This window comes from Notechis scutatus, chromosome Z (assembly GCF_049901735.1).
Source record: "Notechis scutatus isolate UNSWTSFEM ecotype Mainland chromosome Z, rNotScu1.2, whole genome shotgun sequence".
Taxonomy (NCBI): domain Eukaryota; kingdom Metazoa; phylum Chordata; class Lepidosauria; order Squamata; family Elapidae; genus Notechis; species Notechis scutatus.
The window spans coordinates 119,782,034-119,804,968 of record NC_142025.1 but is presented as its reverse complement, the minus strand read 5'-3'; the positions used below and the strand labels follow the sequence as shown (position 1 = coordinate 119,804,968).

At 50.5% G+C, this 22,935-nt stretch overlaps 1 long non-coding RNA gene across 1 annotated transcript in view; it reads left to right on the top strand.

The window, feature by feature from the left end:
• Positions 1 to 22,935, top strand: part of LOC113426826 (uncharacterized) — a 41,464-nt gene that overhangs the window by 4,572 nt on the left and 13,957 nt on the right. The window contains exon 2 of the long non-coding RNA XR_015745648.1: positions 12,262 to 12,647. This is a non-coding gene — a long non-coding RNA (uncharacterized LOC113426826). The remainder of the gene's footprint in view (positions 1 to 12,261; positions 12,648 to 22,935) is intronic.

The following is a 22,935-nucleotide window of genomic DNA, read 5'->3' as shown; positions in this document are numbered from 1 at the left end:
TAGCTCAACTGTTCTGTACTGAAGCTGCTTGCTGCTGCTGTGAAACTAAAACTGAATTTTGCATTTGGAAGAGATTTCTTTTTTTCAGGTGGGGAGGGGGAGTAGAACTCCTTAGCATCAGAGAATAATAATAATAATAATAATAATAATAATAATAATAATAATAATATAGGAAATACTCTAAATGCTCAGAGGGTCATTTGGAAAAATCCTTTCTTAGTGAGCACCTAGGAGCCAAGAGGAACAGACATGCCAACTTTCAAGTTTGTAGGCTTGACGGTTCTGGAGATTTTGTGATGATGTGTGAGTGGCGTTTCGCTTTTATAGATAAATAGATGTATGTATACACATACACAAATACAGATATATGCATACACATGTATACACGTCTGCATTGATGACATATCAAAGCAGATGTGATCAAAGCAGATGTGTATAATGTGTATGTATGCATCTATTTGTGTGTGTGTGTATATGTGTGTGTGTGTGTATATGTATATATATATATATATAAAATCATATATATGTGTGTGTGTGTTATATATAATCAGTGTGTGTGTGTGTGTGTGTGTGTGTGTGTGTGTGTGTTACCATCCATTTTTAAAATTGGGTATTTTGTAGAATGCCAAAAAATTGGGACATCAAAGTACGAAACGCTTAATATTTTCACGCATTTCCTAGCCCAAAGTCTGGGCTACCTTCAACTTACGACCACAACGAAGCCCAAAATTTTTGTGGCTAAGCATGACAGTTGTGAAATGTGCTTTGTCCCGTTTCACAAAACCTTTCTTGCTGTCGTCATTAAGCAAATCGCCAGTATCGTTAGGTTAGTCACCTCGTCATTAAGCGAATCCGGCTTCCCCATTCCAACTTTGCCGGTCGGAAGGTCACGTGACATACTCTCCCCCACCGGGGGGTATGCTGCAACTGTCATAAACTTGAATCAGTTGTCAAGCATCTGGATGTAAATCATGTGACATGGGCTTGGGACAATGGTTGTATGTGTGAAAAATGGTCCTAAGTCGCTCTTTTCAGCGCCGTTGTAACTTCGAACGGTCACTAAATGAACTGTTGTAAATCAAGGACTACCTGTATGTCAATACTGATCTTTTTTTCTCTTGTTTTTCTTAAGAAAGTCCTGTATACTTTATTTTGCATTTCTTTTACGTTTTCATATGTCTTTTCAATAAAAGATTAGGGTTAGGTTTAGAGTTAGGACTAGGTTTAGAATTAGGGTTAGGATTAGGATTAGGATTAGGATTAGATTTAGAGTTAGGATTAGGGTTACGGCTTTAGTTAGGATAGGATTAGAGTTAGGGTTAGGGTTTATAGTTAGGATGGGGTAGGGGTAGGGTTAGGATTAGGATTAGAGTTAGGATTAGGGTTAGGGTTAAGGCTTTAGTTAGGATTAGGATTAGAGTTAGGGTAATCCTAACCCTAATCCCCTAACTCTTTTCATGATTGTCCCTTCATACTTTGCCTGAATACCCCTTGTCATTCTGCAAAACAGTGCCTTGGTATTATATATTATGTCCAGGGGTTGTGTTTGTGTGTGTGTGTGTGTGTGTATTTGTGTGTGTATGTAGCATATTAAAATAACTCAGATATTTTGCATTTTGCCTAAAAATGTCACGTATTTTATACGTCTCCTAGGCATTATATAAACCACATGCCAGCTTTTTACACACTTGTCAGTCACACAACAGAAAGTCCTTGCATTACGGCAGTTTGTTCGGTGACTGCTCGGAATGTTAAAAACAAAACAAAAACATGAAATGACTTTACAGCCATTTTTTACACTTAACGACCGGCACAGCGTCCCCGCGATTGCGGGGATCAAAACTCCGGATCCTTGGCAAAACCGTCTCCTATTTTACGGTGGTCGCAGCGTCCCTGGAGTCACGCGATCCCCTTTTGCGGCCTTCCGGTGAGCAACGTCAAACGGGGGGAAGCTGGATTCACTTAACGACCGTGTGGCTGCAGGGATCGACTTAACCAGAACGGCCTTAAAATTGGACCCAATTAGCTTGACAAACGTTGGACTCACTTCAGGTCGTAAATCGAGGACTACACACACACACACACACACACACAAACCTATATATTCCTGAGACCGCCTGAATCTTTCCCAATAGCGATTTTTTTTTTAATCGCTTTGGCCCCCAAATACCTAAAATAATAAAATAAAAAATATTCTTTTCTTTTCACTTTTTCTAACTTTATTCCACGCTGTCTGGCCTGGCCTCCCCTGGGCTTGCTTTCCTTCACACGGCGATGTCACCAGTGCGATGAAGCTGCGTCCCCCTCCCACACATATCTGTGCTTCCTTCCCTCCCCACCCCCGATTTTTTTATATAACATTCCCCCCGCACACACACACACATAGATATTATTTTATATGTGTTTGTGTGTTTTAACCACTTTGTCTTATCGTAGCAAGGAGGAAGGTTGGGCCACGGGTTTGTGGGTGGGTGGGAGTTTGTGGCTGGCTGACGCTTCCGGGAAGGGGGGGAGAGAAGGAGGGCGAGAAATGGCTTCAGATGATTGCTCTTGTGTGCTTGTGTGCGTATGTGTTAGTGCGTATGTGTATACACACCCAGGCCGCTCACTTTGAACTGTTTCCACCCCCTCACGCTGACAGGTGGCAAGTCGAGGGTGTCTTTTGTCTGGGGACTTTCTATATGATGCTTCTAGGGGGGTCTGTTTCCGCACACCCCTCCCCGCCACTAATTCCAGGTGGTCCTCAACCTTATGACCATAACTGAGGCCAAAGATTGAGGCTGCAAAGGGAGACGTTTGTTCCACGAGTTTGGGTCCTGTTTTACGACTTCCCTCGCCAGTGCCATCGTTAAAGGAGTAGTAATGCCAAAATTGAGATGTCCGACTATGAAACGCTTCATATCTTCACACGTTTTCCCACGTGATCGTTAAGTCGCTTTGTCGTAACTTCGAGGAGTTGCTAAAGCAAATGTTTGTTAAAATGGAGCCGGACGCCAAAATTGGGACATCAAAACGACAAAACGTTTCGTAATTTCACACTTCCTAGATGCTCTGTGTAACGCCCAGAGTCCAGGCCGTCCTCGACTTAGCGACTGCAACCAAGCCCAAACTTGCTGAGGCTTAAAGTGAGACCTCAGGCGAGGCGAGCTTTTGCCCGTTTCCCAACCTTTAATTGCCGCTGCTTTTAAGCGAATCGCTGCCTTTGTTTTGGTTAGTCCCCCGGTCGTTAAGCGAATCCGGCTTCTCCAGGCAGAAGGTCAGAATCGTGTGAGGCCCGAGATGCTGCGACCGTCGTAAACGTGAGCCAGTTGTCAAGCGTCCAAACATAAGTTGCGTGACACAGGGACGATACAACGGTCGTAAGTGTGAAAAAGGGGCATATGTCGCTTCCCCCCCCCCAGCGTCGTAACTTTGAACGGTCACTAAGCGAATGATTGTAAGTTAAGGACTGCCTGTGGATCCGTGATCCTCCGCTGCTCCATCAGGAGAAGCAAGCCCAATGCCATGCTTTTTAGATGGTCTCGACTTATGACCACAGTCGTAAGTTCGGAAGCCCGACGAAAAATGCTTTGTTGGTGATCCTCAACTTACGACTCCAGTGGAGGCCAGAATTTCCACGATTAAGTTGTTGAGTCGCATCCAATTTGATGACCCTTTTTTGGGGGGGAGGCCACAGCCGTTAAGTGAATCGCTTTTCGACTGTTGAATGAATAGCACGGCTCTTAAGCGAATCTGCCCTCCCCCCTCCCATTGAGTATGCTTGTTGTAAGGTCGCAACCGTTGTAAGTACGCGCCAATCGCCAAATGTGGAGTATGTGACCCGTTGCAGTGGTTGTACGTGTGAGGAATGATCGTAAATCGCTTTGTCGTAACTTCGAAGAGTTTGCTAAGCGAACGTTCATAAATCAAGGACTAGCTGAGCCTCACGTATTTCTCTCAAAATCCATATTTTTCTCCCCCTTTCCCTATTGGAATAAGCCTGGCTTATTCAGACGCACAGGGGTAGTCCTCGACTTACGACCGCAACTGAGCCCAAGGTTTCCGTCACTAAGCAAGACATTTCATTGGCGAGTTTTTGCCCTCCCTTTCTGGCCGCGGTTGCTCAGCGAATCGCTGAAGTTGTTATGATGTTTAGTAACCCAGCCGTTAATTGAATCTGGCTTCCACCTCAGCGTCGCTCCATGTGAGACACACACACACACACACACACACACACACACACACACGGGACTCTGCAACCATCACAAATACGAGTCAGTTGTAGAGTGGGGATGCTGCAATTGTCATCGGCTGCAGTTATTGTGTCCTGAGTCATTTGTTTTCAGTGTCGTTGTAACTTCAGTCGCTTGAGTGAACTGTCGTAAGTTGAGGACTATCTCTGTAACTCTCCCCTTATCCCAGATTGTGTGCTGGGGTAGATGGGCTTTGGAGTCCAGGACACCACTAGCTTAATGGTCTTAGGAATGTTTGGATCTGTAGGCAGTCCTCAATTTGTGTCAAGAATTGGGGATTTTTCTGTGGCTGTTAAATGAATCGCGCCCGATATAGGCAGTTATCGACTTATGACCAAATTGGAGCCCAATATTTATATTATGAAGGGAGGCATTTGTATAGGGAGCTTGGCCCCATTTTACGACTTGCCTTGCTTGCCATTTTGGTGAAGCGAAGCACCACCGTTGTTAAATGAGTAACCCAGTCGTTAGCGTGAATCCGGCCTCCCCGTTGACTTTGCTCGTCAGAAGGTCGCAAAAGGGGAATCACGTGGCCCCCAGGAACACCGCCACCGTCATAAGTGTGAGGCGGTTGCCCTTCACGTGACCACGGAGAAGCTGCAACGGTCGTAAGTATGAAAAATGGCTGTAAATTGTAAATTTTCGAGGTCAGCGTCACTTCGAATGGTCGCTAAGTGAATTATTGTAAGTCAAGGACTACCTGTGTTATATACCTCCCCCCCAATAACTGCAGTTGTGAGGAGAATCTTGCGGATGTGAGGAGAATCTAAGAGAATCTGACTTGGGTTTGGCTTGGAAGCTGGTCGGGAATCGTCACGTTGATGGCGCTTGTCGTACATAAATGACAGTTGTAGACTAGCACGTCATTTGGATCTCATGACCGTGAGGTTGTAAGTGCGAGGATCAGTCGTTAATTTCTGTCCTTGGTGCGATGGTGACTGGAGAGTCGCTAAATGAATCTCTGCAATGAGGACTAGCTATGAATATGTTGCTTGTGCCCTTAAATGCAATCCGATAACTTTGGTTAAAGAGAGTCCTCGATCTTATGACTGCACTGGAGCCCAACATTCTTGTTGCTAAGCGAGACATATTGATAAGTGAGTTTCCCTCCCCCCCCCTGCAATTTACGACCTTTCCTGTCATGGTTGTTAAGAAAATCACTGCCGTCGCTAAGTGAGTCACGAAGGTTAGGTGAATCACGTGACCCCGGGACACTGCGGCCGTGTCGTAAGTATGAGACAATTTACCGAGCATCTGAATTTTGATCACGTGACCGCCGGGAGACTGCAGCGGTGGTAAGTGTGGAAAACGGCCGTAAGTTCCTGTTATCCGTGCCGTTGTAACTTCAAATGGTCACTAAGCGAACCGTTGTAAATTGAGGATGGCGCTGTAGTCAATGCTAGCATGGTGTTTCTCAACCTGGCTGGCTTGAAGATGGCTGGACTTCAAAACCCAGAAGCCCCCCACAGCCAGCATGCCTTAGCATGGGGTGGACTTCCACTCCCAGAATTCCCTAGGCACTGTGCTTTAAAATGGATGGACTTCCACTCCCAGAATTCCACTCCCAGCTTGTGGGAATTCTGGGAGTGGAAGTCCACCTGTCTTCCAAGTGCATTGAAGCATCGCGCTAGAGTCTAGACAGAAAACAGGTTGGCCAGCTTGTTTGAAATCTGCTTATTTCCAGTTTCCAGTGGGAATTTGAATCCAACACAGCTCAGCCCCACAAGGCAGTGTGGGTGTGTTGCCGTGCGCTTCGATTTCCCCAAGACAACGAGTGTGTTTGTGAGGCCAGAAAAGCAGGAAGAGGAGAGAATTGAACCACTGAATTTTGCCATTCCACGGGAATTGACAGAAGTTAGCTAGCTGAAGATTGGCCTTTGGAAGAGGAGGGGCTTGGTTGGAACCGGGGGTGGGGGGTGGAGGGGTGGGGGCTGGAGATAGAATTCTCCAGAAGCTACTGGTAGTCCTCGATTTGCAACAGTTTACCTAACGACCGTTCAAAGTTACAATGGCACTGAAATAATGTGATTTAATAACCGTTTTTCACACTTGTGACCGTTTCCGCGTCCCCTTATGGTGACAGGATCAAAATTCAGCTGCTCGGTCGCTGACTCGTCTTTATGACAGTCGTGGTGTCCCTTTTGCGACCTCCTTATAAACCAGGCTCACTTAATGATGGTGTCGCTAGCTTAACGGCTGCCGTGATTCACTTAACAACGGCGGGGGAGAAAGGCTGCAACTTCACTTAGCAGCGGGAATGTCGGGCTCAATTTCGGTCGTACGTGGAGGACTGCATTGGAGTCCCTGAGCCGGAGTGCTGGTTTTTCCATGTGGAGAGGAAGAGACAGGAAAAGCGAGACGGACTTGAATAACATCCGTCCGTCTCCTGGCTCGGTGGTGCCGAAAGCGAAATGATGGATGTGCAGAGGTTGCACGCCTGAACCGTGGGACGGCCTGTCAAACTGTGGGGGAAGTACCTGCTTGTACAGGTACTGAGTTGGGGTCATGCAAGTCCACCCCCAAAATTGTTCTCCCATCTGCTTGTGTGACATCTTACAGCAGTGTTTGAAGGTGGGGGGACTTCAACTCCCAGAATTCCCCAGCCAGCCATACTTTAAGAAGGTGGACTACAACTCCCAGAACTCCCCAGATGACTTCTTTTAAGAGGGGTGGGCTTCTGTCCCCAGAACTCCCCAGCCTGCCTGCTTTAAGAGGGGTGGGCTTCAACTCCCAGAATTCCCCAGCCAGCATGATTTAAGAGGATTTGATCCTGTGATGGTCATAACTGCAAGGACCAGGTCATGAGTCATGGGTTCCCCCCAGTGGCATTGTAACTTGGAACGGGCACTAAAAGAATGGTTTTAACTTGAGGGCTGCTTTGAACAGTTGCTAAAGGGGTGGTTTCGAATTCAGTTCTGCTTGGAACGGTCGCTGAATGGGCGGTTATAATTCGAGGACTGGCCAGGATGCATTTTTTCCTTGAAAGGCATCTCTGCAAAATGCGGGGAGTCCTCGGTTTTACGACCACAGTGGCGCCAAAATTTTTCTGTGGCTGAGCAAGACCCGTTCTTAAAAGATCTTTGCTCCAGTTTACGGCCTTCCTGGCCACCGTAGTTCAGGGAATTGCCACGGTTGTTAAGTGAGTCACACCATTGTTAAGTGAAATCTGTTTTTTTTTCCCCTGTTGACTTTGCTTGCCGGAAGGTCGCAAAAGGGGATCATGTGACCCCTGGGACGCTGGGAGCGTCATAAGTACGAGTCAGTTGCCGAGCATCCGAAATTTGGATCATGTGACTGTAGAGGGCTGCAACGGCCTTTGTGTGAGAAAATTGTCACTAAATGAATGATTGTAAGTCAAGATTACCAGTCCTGAGCTGGCTGGCCCTTCTAATACCCTCGAAAGGAGCTAACAGGGACCCTGGAGATCTTCTAGTCCAGCCCACTGCTTAGGTAGGAAACCCTACACCACTCCAGACAAATCTCTGTCCAATCTCTTCTTAAAAGCCTCCAGTGTTGGAGCAGCGGGTTGGACTAGAAGACCTCCAAGGCCCCTTCCAATTCTATTCTGCCCTAAATGGCTGTCCAATCTCTTCTTAAAAGCCTCCACAACACAACTTCTGGTGGCAAGCTGTTCCACTGGTGAATTGCCCTCAACTGTTAGGAAATTGCTCTTTAATTCCAAGGTTGCTTCTCTCGTTGGTTAGTTTCCATCCATTGCTTCTTGTCCTGTGCGGGGTTGGACTAGATGACCTACAAGGCCCCTTCCAACTCTGTTATTCTAATTCTGTTGTCCTGCCTTCCGGTGCTTGTTTGGAGAATAGGTGGTTCCCTCTTCCTCTTTGTGGCAGCCTCTCAATCAGTCAGTCAGAATAGAATTGGAAGGGACCTTGGAGGTCTTCTAGTCCAGCCCGCAGTCCCTCAAGTATTGAAAAAACTACTCTCGTGTCCCCCTTAGACCCCCTTTTCACTAGATTAGACCTCTCCAATTCCTACAACCTTTGTAGGTTTTAGTCTCCAAGCCTTGAATCATCTTAGTCGCTTTTCTCTGCGCTCTTTCCAGAGTCTCAACACCTTTTCTTTTCTTTTTTTTTTGCATCGTGGCGAGCAAGGGATAATACCCTCCCTTGCTAAACTAATTAACCTAATAAGCTAATTAATCCGGGTCAGAATAGGTGGCTATCCTCAGGAGGGGGTGCCAGTCCCGAAATACCACGCCGAGACCCCTGGGCCCGACCAGCTGCTTTGGCCGACGCAGGAAGAGGTTACATCACGAGATGCAACCGATTGCGCCAGATTGCATCATGAGGCCAAAGACGGCAGCTGGCGCATTTGCCGAGTCCATGCGCTGGAGCATTTCCCCATCCACCCTATCGGGGCGGGGGGGGGCAGGAAGATTGTATTTGAAAGTGCTAGAGCCCACAAGGGTTAAGTTTTTCTCTCCCCCCCCAAAAAAGCGGGGTAGGTTTTCCTTAAAAGGGTAGGGGGCTTCGTGGGATTAAAAAAATCCCCACCCTTTCGAAGCGTTTCGGGAGCTGGCAAAGGGTTCGGAGGCCAAGATTTAAAAACACTGATTTAAAAAAAAGAGAGGTGTCTTAATTGGATTCAGTTCTACAATTTCAAGTCTGTTTATCAGAGTTGGAAGGGACCCTGGAGATCATCTAACCCAGCCCCCGTATGGTCTCTTCTTAAAAGGTCTTAAAACTTTTTTTCCCCCCAATGGATGTGGGATGCTTCTGGCTGGCTACTTGATTATATCCATCCCAAACTCTCGAGCGTGCAATTTGATTTTTTTTAAAGAAAAACAAGTGCTTGACTTACGACCAATTCATTTACTGACCGTTGGAAGTTTACAATGGCACAATGAAAAAAAAGGCGACTTGGGAAAGTGGTTCGCACTTATGCCCTTGGCAGCAGGCCCGTGGTCACACGATCAAAAAACGTTGGACAACCAACTCGTATTTATGACGGCCATCGTGTCCCAGGATCACGCAATTTCCCTTTTTGCGACAAGCGAAGCCAGACGCCCTGAACAACCCATCTCCCTAACTTTTAACAACTGCAGTGATTCACTTAAACAACGGTGGCAAGGAAGGTTTCTAAAAACAGGACAAAATTCACTTCATGAAGGTTTCGCTTAGCAACAGGCGCTTGGTGGTTTCCATTGTGGTTGTAAGTCAAGGACTTGCCTATATTTGAGGCCTGGGTTCCCGCACACGCAAAACATCAGTGCGTGGCGGGTGAGTTCTGCTTGGGCAGCCTGGAGAGAATCCAGCAGGCCGATTTCCGTCGGGATTTACACAGGGTGTGTGTGTGTTCTTGTGGCTCTTGCGGGGCTCCACGTTTCGTGCGTGCACACACACAAAGACACACACACACACACACACAAAGACACAGGATCTCCCTTGCCCTCGTGGGTGGCTCGGCAGGGATGCTTACGCCACGAGGCTGTGCTGTGTTCATTGTCTGGGGGCAACAGGGCAGCCTTTATCCTCGCCAGGCCAGAGATGCCATCCGCTGTGCCTCGTTTTCCCCGCGGAAGGTCTCATTTTAGAGACCAACTGAGGCCGAAGCGGTGAGGACGGGAACGTGGGGGCAGGGCGTTACCCAAGTCTGTGTGTCTGACGCACCTCAAAACATAATATGGATTGTGGCGGCCAACGTCTTGACATACTTGAGGTCCTCGGCGGTGCCTGACCCTAGTTGTTTCATCTTGCAGACATTTCCATGACCCAACTAGAGAACATTATCAGCGCTAGTGCGTGTGGAGTTTGGAAACTCCCCAAGCGAACTGCACGCCCTTCTAGCACTGATGATGTCACCTAGTTGGGTCAGGAAACGTCTGCAAGAAACAAACAAACTCAGGGAACACTGAAGACCCCACCATAATAGTTGTCTTCGGCGTCGGTGTCCTCCTCCCTTCTAGTACTGATGTTGTTACCTAGTTGGGTCATGAAATGTATGCAAGAAACCACTAAGGTCAGGGAGTACCAACCTTCCCACAGTTGTTGTCTTCCTCCTCCTCCTCTTCCTCCTCCTCGTACTGATGACGTTACCTCGTTGGGTCATGAAACATCTGCAGGGAAACAACCCATTTCAGAGACCACCAAGGACCCGATCCCCACAGTTCAACCCTGCACTTCAAATATTCTGTCCTTTTGACTGCTTGACCCGCAGACCCCTCCCAAACCGTGACCATTATGTCTCGGTCCACACCTGAGACTAAGTCACGAACCACGTGCAGAAACACGACGGGGGAAGCTCATCCCTCAAGGCATGCAGTATAGAACATGGCGATACAGGAACGGCAAAAAATATCTGTTGCACCATCCCGGCGTCCGCCCCGGGCCATCGTACTTGCGTCCTGAAGTCTGATGCTTGGTTGCCATCGGGCTGGGCCCGGCGTTGTGTAATCTCACCCCGCGCGCGCACACACCCACCCGGTCATGTTGTGAGACTTTGTGACTAATGCAGGTTTGGGGCAGGGGACAAGAGATGTCACAAGATTGCTTGTGGTTGTGTGGGTTAGCGGGCAGGTGTTGCCCACAGGGGAACCACGTCAAAAGAGGCTGAATATCCTGCGTCCTGCCCTTTTTACTCTGACGATCTGGCCCAGGTGTAATTTACGGGGTCCTCCTCCTGGCTGGATTGTGGGGGGCATGTCTTCCGCTGTTCTACTCCAGCCGCCGTTCAGCAGAACAAGGGGACCAACCGTTTCGGTATAAGGTACCGCTCGACGTACAACCACAGTCGAAACAAAAACAGCCCATCACTACTACGTGACATGGGTTGTTGAGTTTGGCCCCGGCTTTATGACCCGCCACGGTTGTTAAATGAATCTGACCTCCCTGTGGCTTAACCGAAGCTCGCAAAAGGGGATGGCGTGACCCCGGGACGCTGCAACCATCATAAATATGACAGCGGCCGAGACTCTGAACTTGGGTCACACTGCAACGGGCCTAAGTGTGAAAACGGTCTTCAGCGCCATTGTCATTTTGGACGGTTACTAAACGGAACGGTTGTAAGGCAAGGACTACTTGTAGAAATGAGCCAAGTCTCCAGTCGTCCACATGCTGTGATTCTTCCGGGGGTCCCTTGCAGGAACCTTCCTCCTCCTCCTCCTCCCACTCGGATCCAAGGTTTTACCACAACATTTACTACCAGCCATTCTCAACTTACCACAATCGTTCATTCAGTAACTGTTTGAAGTGACAAACGGCACGGATAAAAGGGACTTACGGCCATTTTTCACGCTGGACGACGTTGCAGCAACTCCGGGGTCAAGCGATCAAAATTCGGATGCTTGGCAAACGATTCCTATTTATGACGTTCGCGATCCTCTTTTATGATCTTCTGGCAAAGAAAGTGAATGGCGGAAACCAGATTCACTTAACAACCATGTCATTAACAACTGACGTGATTCGCTTACCGGCCGTGACAAAGAAAATAGCCAAACGGGGCCAAATTAATGGAATAAATGTTTCGCTTAGCGACAGAAAATGGTGCTCGATGGTGGTTGTATATCGAGGACTACTTATAACGCTACCATGCCACAAGACCCTCACTCTTACCTTCCCCTCCTGGGGTTTTGGGGGGGGGTCTCTTTTCAGCAGAAAGATTGACTTTTAGGTGTGTGCGCGCGTGCGTGCGTGTGTTTTTGAGGGGGATGTCACTATTTTGCAAATCAGCAGCGTGGCCAATTTCGGCGGTGCAGGTTGGCGAGGAATGTGGCGCGCCACACGCGTGACGGGGAACAGATGGACCCGGCTGTCTTTTCCGGGAGGGAGAGGGGTGAACACAAATAAGCGGTTCGCCTTGGGGGAGTGAAAATTAGGCTGGGATGGAGGGGAGACACGGGCTAATCGGGGTGGGTGGGTGGGATTCAGCCGGTTCAGACCAGTTCAACCGAACCGGTAGTTCCAGCGATTAGTTCGCCCCATCCTGCCCAGGTCGCGCGCTCACTGAACCGGTTGTTGTACCGGTGGGACCCTACCACTGCCCTTAAACGCTTTCGTTCTTCTTTTCTTTACAGAGTCGGCGTCCGCACCATGGCGGGAGAGTAGCCGTACCCCCCCCACCAGCCACGCCTCGTGGCCCGAGACGGCACATGGGCCCGGTGTGGGGGGGGGACCCAGCCCATGAGAAAGCAGCGAGGGGAGCATGGTCCTCCTCTGGTGAGTGGCCGAAGCAGGCGAACCCCGCGCGGAGTTGCCGCCTTGTTCCGTGTGTGTTTCCCTTTGGGGCGCCGGTTGTTTCGTTCGCATCGTTTAACAAGCCGTCCTCGCCTTAAATGGACCCCAACTGAGGCAGGAACGTCTGTTGGGAAGCGCGACGTTAGTTAAGCCTACAGGTACAGGTAGTCCTTTATTGACGGCGACAATTAAGCCCTTAAATTGTTTGTCGCGAAGCAAAACACAGGTAAGTCCTCGACTTACGGCAACAGTTTGTTTAGTGACCAGAGTTACGACGGCACTGACCAAAGGGACGTACGACCATTTTTCACACTTTATGACCATTGTATAGCGGCCTCGGGGTCACATGATTTACGTTCGGAGGTTTGACGACAGTGGACTCACATTTATGACGGTCGCAGCAGCGTCCCGGGGTCAAGCGATTCCCCTTTTGCGACTTTCTGACAAGCAAAGTCAATGGAAAGTCCAATTCACTTAATGACCACGTTGCTAATTTTAACGACTGCAGTGATTTGCTTAACGAATGCGGCAAAATAATAATAATCGTAAAACTCGCGTAGCAAATTTCTCACTGAACATGAATTTTGGGCTCTGTTGCAGCCGTAAGTTGAGGACTCCCGGTCGTGAAGGGAGTTTTGCCACATTTTATGACCTTCCTCGCCCCGTTTGTTAAGGGAATCACTGCAGTTGTTAAGCGAGTAACAGGGTTGTTAAGTGAAATTAGCTTCCCCATAGACAAGGGGATCACAAGGCCCCCAGGACACTGTAACAGTCGTAAATACGAGTCAGTTGCCAAGTTGACCCTCTGAATTTTGATCATGTGACCACAGGGGTGCTGCAAAAAATAGTCAAAGTGCTGTTGTATCTTTGAATGGTCACTAAATGATGTAATGGATGCTGCCAGTTGAAATCCTTTCTGTGGCTGGAATTTAGTCCTCGACTCGCACCCATTCATTTAGCAAATGTTTCAAAGTTACAATGGCGTTGAAAATTGACTTGCAACCAGCCCTCATACTTACAACCATCACAGCATCTCCATAGTTTTATGGGATCAAAATTTAGGTGCTTGGCCACCGCCATTTATTTACAACAGTGGCACAGTCCTCCGGTCATCCTTTCTAATCTTCCCAGCCAAGCCTCTGACAAGCAAAGTCGGAATAGGGGTGTGTGGGGAAGCCTGATTCGCTTAACCACCCCCTGATTCACTTAACAACCAAAGTGATTTTCTCAACAACCCTGGTGAAAAAGGTTCGCAAAATCAGGCCCGACTCGCTTATCCTGGCTCGGCCATGGAAATTCTACTCCCAGCTGTGGCCATAAGTCGAGGACACCTTCCCCCTCCCCACTGTAAAGGTTTGGGGAGGGGGGGGGTCACACAGAACGGCACACACGAGGCAGCTGTTGGGAGGAGAGAGGAAGTAAGGAAACATGAGAAAGTAAATCCTTGCCAAAGCAGAACGGGTTTTCCGGTGAGCCACCAGCAAATAGATTTATTTTTACAAAATGGAAATTGTGAAATGATGATGACACGTTGGTTGCTTAACTGGCAGCAGCTCAAGGGGTTTGTTTGGCGTAGCCTTTTGCGGGTCGAAACTTGGATGGGTATGTCACCGCCGTGTGCATCATTGCACTTTCCCTGCGTATCAAAATCAGGCACTCTCTCTCTCTCTCTCTCTCTCTCTGTTTCCCTCATTCTCTTTCTCTGCCTGCCTCTCTGTGATTGTCTGTCTGTCTGTCTATCTCTATGTCCTTCTGTCTGTCTCCCTCTCTCTCTCTTTCTCTCTCTCTCTGTGTCTCTTTCTCTGTCTCAATCTCTCTCTGTCCCCATCTCTTGCTCAGTCTGTCACTCTCTCTCTCTGTGACTGTCTGTCGGTCTCTGTCTGTCTGTCTCTCTATGTCTCTGTCAGTCTCTCTCTCTCTGACTGTCTCTGTCTTTCTCTGTCTCCCTCTGTCTCTCTTCCTCTGTCTCTCTCTCTCTGTCTCCCTCTGTCTCTCTCTCTCTCTCTCTGTCTCCCTCTCTCTATCTGTCTCCCTTTCTGTCTCTCTCTGTCTTTCACTCTGTCTCCCTCTCTCTCTCTCTCTGTCTCCCTCTGTCTTTCTCTCTGTCTGTCTCTCTCTTTGTCTCCCCCTCTCTCTCTCGGTCTCCCTCGGTCTCCCTCTCTCGCTCGCTCTCTGTCTCTTTCTGTCAATCTCTCTCTCTGTCTCCCTCTGTCTTTCTCTCTGTCTCCTTCTCTCTCTCTCTCTCTGTCTCCCTCTGTCTCTCTCTCTCTGTCTCCCTCTGTCTCCCTCTCTTTCTCTGTCTCCCTCTGTCTCTCTCTGTCTCCCCCCCTCTCTGTCTGCCTCTCTCTCTGTCTGTCTCCCTCTCTCTCTGTCTCCCTCTGTCTTTCTGTCTCCCTCTGTCTCTCTCTCCCTCTGTCTGTCTCTCTCTCTCTCCCCTCTCTCTCCCTCTGTCTTTCTCTCTGTCTCCTCTGTATCTGTCTGTCTCTGTCTCTCTCTCCCTTTCTCTCTCTCTCTGTCTCCCTCTGTCTTTCTCTCTGTCTCCCTCTGTCTCTCTCTCTGTCTCCCTCTGTCTTTCTCTCTGTCTCTTTCTGTCTCTCTCTCTGTCTCCCTCTGTCTTTCTCTCTGTCTCCCTCTGTCTCTGTCTCTCTCTCTGTCTCCCTCCCTCTCTCTGTCTCCCTCTGTCTCCCTCTCTCGCTCTCCCTCTGTCTCTCTCTCTCTCTGTGTCTCCCTCTGTCTTTCTCTCTGTCTCGTTCTGTCTCTCTCTCTCTGTCTCCCTCTGTCTTTCTCTCTGTCTCCTTCTGTCCCCCTCTCTCTGTCTCCCTCTGTCTGTCTCTCTCTCTCTGTCTGTCTTTCTCTCTGTCTCGTTCTGTCTCTCTCTCTCTGTCTCCCTCTGTCTTTCTCTCTGTCTCCTTCTGTCCCCCTCTCTCTGTCTCCCTCTGTCTGTCTCTCTCTCTCTGTCTGTCTTTCTCTCTGTCTCCCTCTGTCTCTATATCTCTCTCCCTCTCTCTCTCTCTCCCTCTGTCTCTCTCTCTGTCTCTTTCTGCCTCTCTCTCTCTCTCTGTCTCCCTCTGTCTTTCTCTCTGTCTCCCTCTCTCTGTCTCCCTCTCTCCCTCTCTCTCTGTCTCCCTCTGTCTTTCTCTCTGTCTCCCTCTGTCTCTCTTGCTGTCTCCCTCTCTCTCTCACTCTCTCTCTCTCTCTCTGTCCCTCTGTCTTTCTCTCTGTCTCCCTCTGTCTCTCACTCTCTCTCCCCCTCTCTGTCTCGCTCTCTCTCCCTCTGTCTCTCTCTCTGCCTCCCTCTGTCTTTGTCTCTTTCTGTCTCTCTCTGTCTACCTTTGTCTTTCTCTCTGTCTCCCTCTGTCCCTCTTTCTCTGTCTCCCTCTGTCTCTCTCTCTCTCTTTCTATCTCCCTGTCTCTCTCTCTTTCACCCCGTCTCTGTCTCTCTCTGTGTCTCCCTCTGTCTCTCTCTCTCTGCCTCCCCCTCTCTCTCCCTCTGTCTCTGTCTCTGCCTCCCTCTCTCTCTCTGTCTCCCTCTGTCTCTCTCCCTCCCTCCCTCTGTCTCTCTCTCTCTCTGTCACTGTCTCTGCCTCTCCCTCTCTTTCTGTGTGTCTCCCTCTCTCTCTCCCTCCCTCTCTCTCTCTGTCTGCCTCCCTCTCTCTCTCTGTCTGCCTCCCTCTCTCTCTCTGTCTCCCTCTGTCTCTGTATCTGTCTCTGTGTGTGTCTCTCTCTCTTTGTCTCTGTCTCTCTCTGTGTCTCCCTCTGTCTTTCTCTCTCTCTCTGTCTCTGTCTCTGTCTCCCTCTGTCTCCGCCTCCCTCTCTCTCTCTGTCTCTGTCTCTGTCTCCCTCTGTCTCCGCCTCCCTCTCTCTCTCTGTCTCCCTCTGTCTCTTTTTCTGCCCCCCTCACTCTCTCTCTGTCTCCCTCTGTCTCTGTCTGTGTCTTTCTCTCTGTCTCCTCTCTCTCTCTCTCTCTGTCTCCCTCTGTCTCCCTCTCTCTCTGTCTCCCTCTGTCTCTCTCTCTGTCTCCCTCTCTCTCTCTCTCTCTGTCTGTCTGCCTCTCTCTCTGTCTGTCTCCCTCTCTCTCTGTCTCCCTCTGTCTCTCTCTCTCCCTCTGTCTCTCTCTCTGTCACTGTCTCTGCCTCTCCCTCCCTCTCTGTGTCTCCCTCTCTCTCCCCTCCCCCCTCTCTCCTGTCTGCCTCCCTCTCTCTCTCTGTCTCCCTCTGTCTCTTTAACTGTCTCCCTCTGTCTCTGTTTCTGTCTCTCTCTCTGTGTGTGTGTCTCTCTCTGTCTCTGTCCCTGTCTCTATCTCTCCCTGTCTCCTTCTGTCTCTCTCTCTGTCTCCCTCTGTCTCTGTCTCTGCCTCCCTCTGTCTCCACCTCCCTCTCTCTCTCTCTCCCTCTGTCTCTCTCTCTCTGTCTCGCTCTCTCCCCCTCTGTCTCTCTCTCTCTCTGCCTCCCTCTGTCTTTCTCTCTGTCTCCTCTGTCTCTTTAACTGTCTCCCTCTGTCTCTGTCTCTGTCTCTCTCTCTCTCTGTGTGTCTCTCTCTGTCTCTGTCCCTGTCTCTATCTCTCCCTGTCTCCTTCTGTCTCTCTCTCTGTCTCCCTCTGTCTCTGTCTCTGCCTCCCTCTGTCTCCACCTCCCTCTCTCTCTCTCTCTCTCTCCCTCTGTCTCTCTCTCTCTGTCTCCCTCTGTCTCTCTCTCTCTCTCTCTCTCTCTGTCTCCCTCTGTATTTCTGTCTCTGTCTGTCTGTCTCTCTCTCCCTCTCCCTCTCTCCCTCTCTCTCTCTCTCTCCTCTCTCCCTCCCTCTGTCTCGCTCTCTGTCTCCCTCTGTCTTTCTCTCTGTCTCTCTCTCTCTCTCTCTCTCTCCCTGTCTTTCTCTCTGTCTCCCTCTGTCTCACTCTCTCCCCCTCTGTCTCTCTCTCTCTCTCTCTGCCTCCCTCTGTCTTTCTCTCTGTCTCCCTCTGTCCCTCTTTCTCTGTCTCCCTCTGTCTCTCTGTCTCTTTTTCTGTCTCCCTGTCTCTCTCTCTTTCACCCTGTCTCTGTCTCTCTCTCTCTGCCTCCCTCTCTCTCTCTCTCTCTGTCTCCCTCTGTCTCTGTGTCTGCCTCCCTCCGTCTCTCTGTCTCCATCTGTCTCTCTCTCTGTCACTGTCTCTCCCTCCCTCCCTCTCTCTCTGTCTGCCTCCCTCTCTGTCTCCCTCTGTCTCTCTCTCTGTGTCTCCCTCTGTTTCTGCCTCCCTCTCTCTGTGTGTCTCCCTCTCCCCCCCCCTCTCTCTCTGTCTGTCTCTGTCTCTGTCTCCCTCTGTCTCCGCCTCCCTCTCTCCCTCTCTATCTGTCTCCCTCTGTGTCTGTCTCCCTCTGTCTCTGTCTCTTTCTCTGCCTCCCCCTCGCTCTCTCTCTGTCTCCTTCTGTCTCTGTCTCTGTCTTTCTCTCTGTCTCCTTCTCTCTCTCTCCCTCTGTCTGTCTCTCTCTCTGTCTCCCTCTGTCTCCCTCCCTCTCTCTCTCTGTCTCCCTCTCTCTCTGTCTGTCTGTCTCTGTCTCTGTCTCCCTCTGTCTCCGCCTCCCCCCTCTCTATCTGTCTCTCTCTCCTCTGTCTCTCTCTCTCCCTCTCTCTCCCTCTGTCTCTGTCTCTACCTCCTTCTCTCTCTCTCAGCCTCCCTCTCTCTCTCTTCCCCTCTGTCTGTCACTGTCTCTGTGTCTGCCTCCCTCTCTCTCTCCCCCTCTCTCTCTGTCTCTGTGTCTACCTCTCTCTCCCCCTCTCTCTCTGTGTCTCCCGCTGTCTCTCTCTCTCCCCATCTCTCTCTGTGTCTGTCTCTCTCTTTCTGCCTCTCTCTCTCTGTCTCCCTCTGTCTCCCTCTCTCTCTCTCTCTCTCTGTCTCCCTCTGTCTCTGTCTCTCTCTGTCTCTGCCTCCCCCCTCTCCCTGTCTCCCTCTGTCTCTGTCTCTCTCTCTCTCCCTCTCTCTCTCCCTCTGTCTCTCTCTGTCCCCTCCCCTCTCTCTGTCTCCTCTGTCTTTCTCTCTGTCTCCCTCTGTCTCCCTCTCTCTCTCTCTCTGTCTCCCTCTGTCTCTCTCCTCTCCCCTCTGTCTCTCTCTCTCTCTCTGTCTCCCTCTGTCTCTCTCTCTCTCTCTTTCTCCCCAGAATGCAAGTTTTGCACAAAGGCTCCCTCTCGTAGCTGCTGCTCTGCTCCTTGTCCCACCCCCTGCAACCCTTGCCTGAAGGGCCAGGCCTTGGACTCCTCCAGTGTTGTCCCCACCCTCTGGCATGCAGCCAGCGAAGCAGCTGGGCCTGGTGGGCGGGGGGAACGCAATGGGGAGGGAGGATCCACTACGTAAGGGCTGCGGGGGAAGAGGAGGAGGACAGAGTATGACAGAGTGAGCCAGTGACTCACTCACATGCTTCCCCAAGCAGCCGCTGTGACCTTAAAAGGCTCCTTGTTGGAGTGAACAAACAATTAACCCTCATGTTGCCTTCGGGCCTGCCCTACGTCTCAAGCCGTTCCCCCCAAACAAACCTCCTGGTTTCTCCCGATGCGCCTGATTTTTACCCAGAAGCCTCCCCGGAAGTGGTACGCGCTCCTTTTGTGCAACCTGTTCTGATTGGCTGAAAGTTGACCAGACTGTCGATGAGAATGGGTGACTGTACCCTGCCACTGTTGTCTGGAGGGACCCCAGAACGAGGGTGACCCCCCCCCCTTTTGGAGGTCATGAACTCTGACCCCCATGACCGAAAGCATGCGTGTGCGTGTGTCTCTTCTCTCTTTTTTCTGGGAGTGTTTGACTTACAAGAGTTCACTTAGCGACAGTTTGAAGTGACAAAAAAGTGACGTAGGACCGTTTTTCACACGGGCAACCGTTGCAGCATCCCCGCTGATCATGGGGAGGGATTGACGTTCGGATACTGGGCCATTGACTCGTATTTATGATAGTTGCAGCATCCCGAGGAGGGGGTCATGGGATCCTCTTTTCGCGACAATTCTGACCAGCAAAGTCAATCGGGAGGTCAGATTCACTTAGCAACCGTGGTATTAAACATAACAACTGCGGTGTTTCACGGAGAACAACGGGGGCGAGAAAGAGTGTAAAATGGGGCAAAGGTTCTTAAACAGGTGTCTTGCTTAGGGATGGAAATGTTGGGTGGGTGGGGTTTCAATTGTGGTTGTAGGTCGAGGAATCCCTATACCGTACTGTAGTGTCTAGATTAGCTACCTGTCCTCCAGCATTCTGCAAAAGTCCTGGGGGGAGGATGATGGGAGGTGTAGTTCTAAAGTGCCATATGGGAAGATGCCTCCGAGAGGGAGGAGCTCTCTTCCCACCAGTTTTCACGCAACCAAGTGGCCAACATGTATGTCGTTGTAGCCGGGAGACATTGATTGCGCAAGGCTTCCAAAAGCGCCGGTGAAATGTAGAACTCTGTACCCAAGTTTGTTTGCCTTGTGCGAGGCTGAGCAAGCAGGGACTCTTGTGTGTACACACACACACACACACACACACACACACACACACACACTGGCCCCTTCGGTTTTGTTTGGTGCAGAGCTATGCCGCCTGGAACATTTTCTCCAGACTGGCAGTTGGGCTGAGGCTGCCCTGAAAATATCTTTGGATCCAGCAGGGAAACGGTTACAGATCTCATATGACGTGAGCATGGGGCTGCCACCGCGCGCCGACAGGAGCTGGCACAATCCTGGCGTTCTTTGCTGGCGTGGCCAAGTCCTTTTAATTTTTTTTCTCCCTCCCTCTTTCCTTACAATTGCTTCAAAAATGGTTGCTTAATAATGCGGCCGCCCTTTCATTGCCCCTCTTGGCACCCATACGGGTGGGGAAGGAGGGACTGGCATGGAGAAGACGGGGTTTGTGCCATACAAACAATGTCGGGGTCTCCTGCCGCGACTGCTCCTTCGGGACGTGCCGAAGAAGGACAGTAGCCTGGCTGTGCCGTCCACCCACTCGAGCGCGCGTGTATCGGGGCAGGAGGGACTCTTCCACAGTGGTGTCGTTATATGGTGGAGGCCCGTGTACACCGTGTATGGGGGAACTGCAGCACAGCAAATGACCTTTTGGTGGTATGTGCAGCGTGACATCGCTGGCGTGGTTTGTCTTCAGTGTCCTTGGTGCTAGGTCTAGTAGCGTGCACAGTCCTGCGTTTTCTGAGCGTGCCGGTGGGATGTCCCCTTCCCACGAACACGTGGAACAGTCCTCCAAGAAAACCTACTGGTTGTGTACACAGATAGTCCTCGACTTAGGGCAGTTTGCTTAGCAACCGTTTGAACTTACAACAGCGGTGGGGGAAAACATGGCTTTTCCCCCCACTTCTGACCCATTCCACATCCCCTTGGTCACATGATCAAAATTCGGAGCTTGGCAACTTCTTTGTGACGGTGGCCGTACCCCCCCAAAAGCATGCGATTTTTTTTTGCGATCTCCTGACAAACGAACGAGGCTGGCAGATTCCTTTTAACAACTGGGCGGCCAACTGAGCGGCGCCAGTGATTCGCTCAGCGATGGCAGCCACCAAACTAGCTCTGCCGCTGCCTCGCTTAGCGACAGATAGTTTGGGGCTCAGTGGTGGTCGTATAAGTCGAGGATTACCTGTAGCACAAGGATTACCTGTAGCACTTCTCTTGAGTTAAAATCTGCACCTCGGAGCCTCTAGTGACTCCACGGAGGCCGGTGGTCTCCGTAGGATGAAGTTTGACCATGTTGTAGTTGGTTTTGCCTGAGAATGCTCACAAGAATTGAGCAAGTGCCATGCTGCACCAAGCGAGGCGCATGGGAGCAAACAACAGGGCTTCTGAAGAAATGGGGGGGCGGAGGAGGGACCTAGACTTATGGGGCTGGGCAGGCGGGGGGAGGGAGCTGACAAAGTCATTCTAGCCCTTTAAACCGGGACAAATTTTCCGGGGGAGGGAAGAGGCTGAGTCACTTGTGGCCGGAATTTACCCCACACATATGCTCCACTGATTTGGGAACCTCGCGTGGTGGCCTGGTGTTGAAGGGGGAGGATAAGTGGTGGGGGTGGAGAGTGAGAAAGAGACACACCAGCGGAAAGGAGTTACATTTCTCCTAGTATGTCCCGGTGGCACATTAGTCGAGGGCACCGCTGCGTGAGTAAACACGCTTCAGCAGGACGTGAAAGCACCACGCCTCTCACGTCCACCCCTTGTGTGCCAGGAGGTAAGGCCTTACCGCCGCCGTCTGGGTGCGGAAGCAGGGAGGTGTGTGAGCAAGAGGGGCGAGGGCACGGCGTGTGTGTCTGTATTGTGTCCGGACGAGGATCTTGCCGTTCTTTTTCTTCCCTGTACTGCAAATGTGTTGTGTTTCAGGACACCCGGTCCTTGGAAGATTCCCGTGCAGTTGTGTTGTTTGTGATTTAATTAGGCTCCCTCTTCGTCTCTCTCTGTGTGTGTGTTTGTGTCTCACCCTGTTTGATCCCCTTGGAGCGTGGCCAATTTGGATTGGGTAGTAGTGTGGGCCTTTGACCTGTGTTATGCTGTGCTGACACGGCGTGTTTGTTTTTAACTCTTTGGCCAGCCTGTGTGTGTGTGTGTGTGTGTGTGTCTCAAAGAGCAGGATTCACCTAAGGACACACAGACGCATCTCTCTCTCTCTCTCTACCTGTTGTGGTTGTTGATATGGAAAGGTTTCATGACAGGTGTGATTCTTTTTGCCGGCGAATTCCCACAGAACATTGTCGGTCCATTTCGTGGGGGTTGTGGAGTTCCCGGCCGGCGGGTTCACAGATCAACACCGCAGCGGGGGCAACTCTGCGCCACATTGTGTTGAAATTGGTTGTGTGCTTGTCAGTCTCTTCCCACCCACCCACCCACCCACCCCCGATCCCAGCCTCCCCCCCACCCCCCACAAATCTTGGAACAATTTTTGTAATTTCAAGGCGGCTTTTGATCGCTTGTGATCACTTTTTGATGTGTTGTTGAGAGTACACTTCCCCCAATTTCCCCTTCTTCCTGGTGGGATGGTTGGGAATTCTGGGAATTGTGTCCCCCCCCATCTCTGGAGGTTGTGAGCTTGTGTTGACTTTTGGCCAGGTTAAGATGAATCTGTTATTGGGTGAACATCTGTGCTCAGTTAGCGTGTTGGCGCACAGCCCTTCCCCTCCCAAAATACAGAGAGTCCTCGACATATGACAGTTCATTTAGCGACTGATGTTGCAACGGGGCTGAAAAAGGGACTTACGACCGTTTTCACACTCACGACCGTTGCAGCCTCATGAGCAACATTCAGGCGCTGAAGGAACCTGACCTGTATTTGTAACTTTGCGGCGTCGTGTGATTCTGTTTTGCGACCTTCTGACAAGCGAACGGGGTCGGGAGGAGGGGCGGGAGACCAATTCACTTCGCAAGCAGTGTTCCCCACTTAATGGCTGCAGCGATCCCCCTTAGCAACGGTGGCGAGGAAGATTGCGAAGCGGGGCAAAGTTCGGCTCCACAGCTGTTCCGCCTAGCTTCTGAAACCCGTGCACGGTTGTGGTCGTGAGTCGAGGACCTCCGCGACTGTCAGTGGCTTC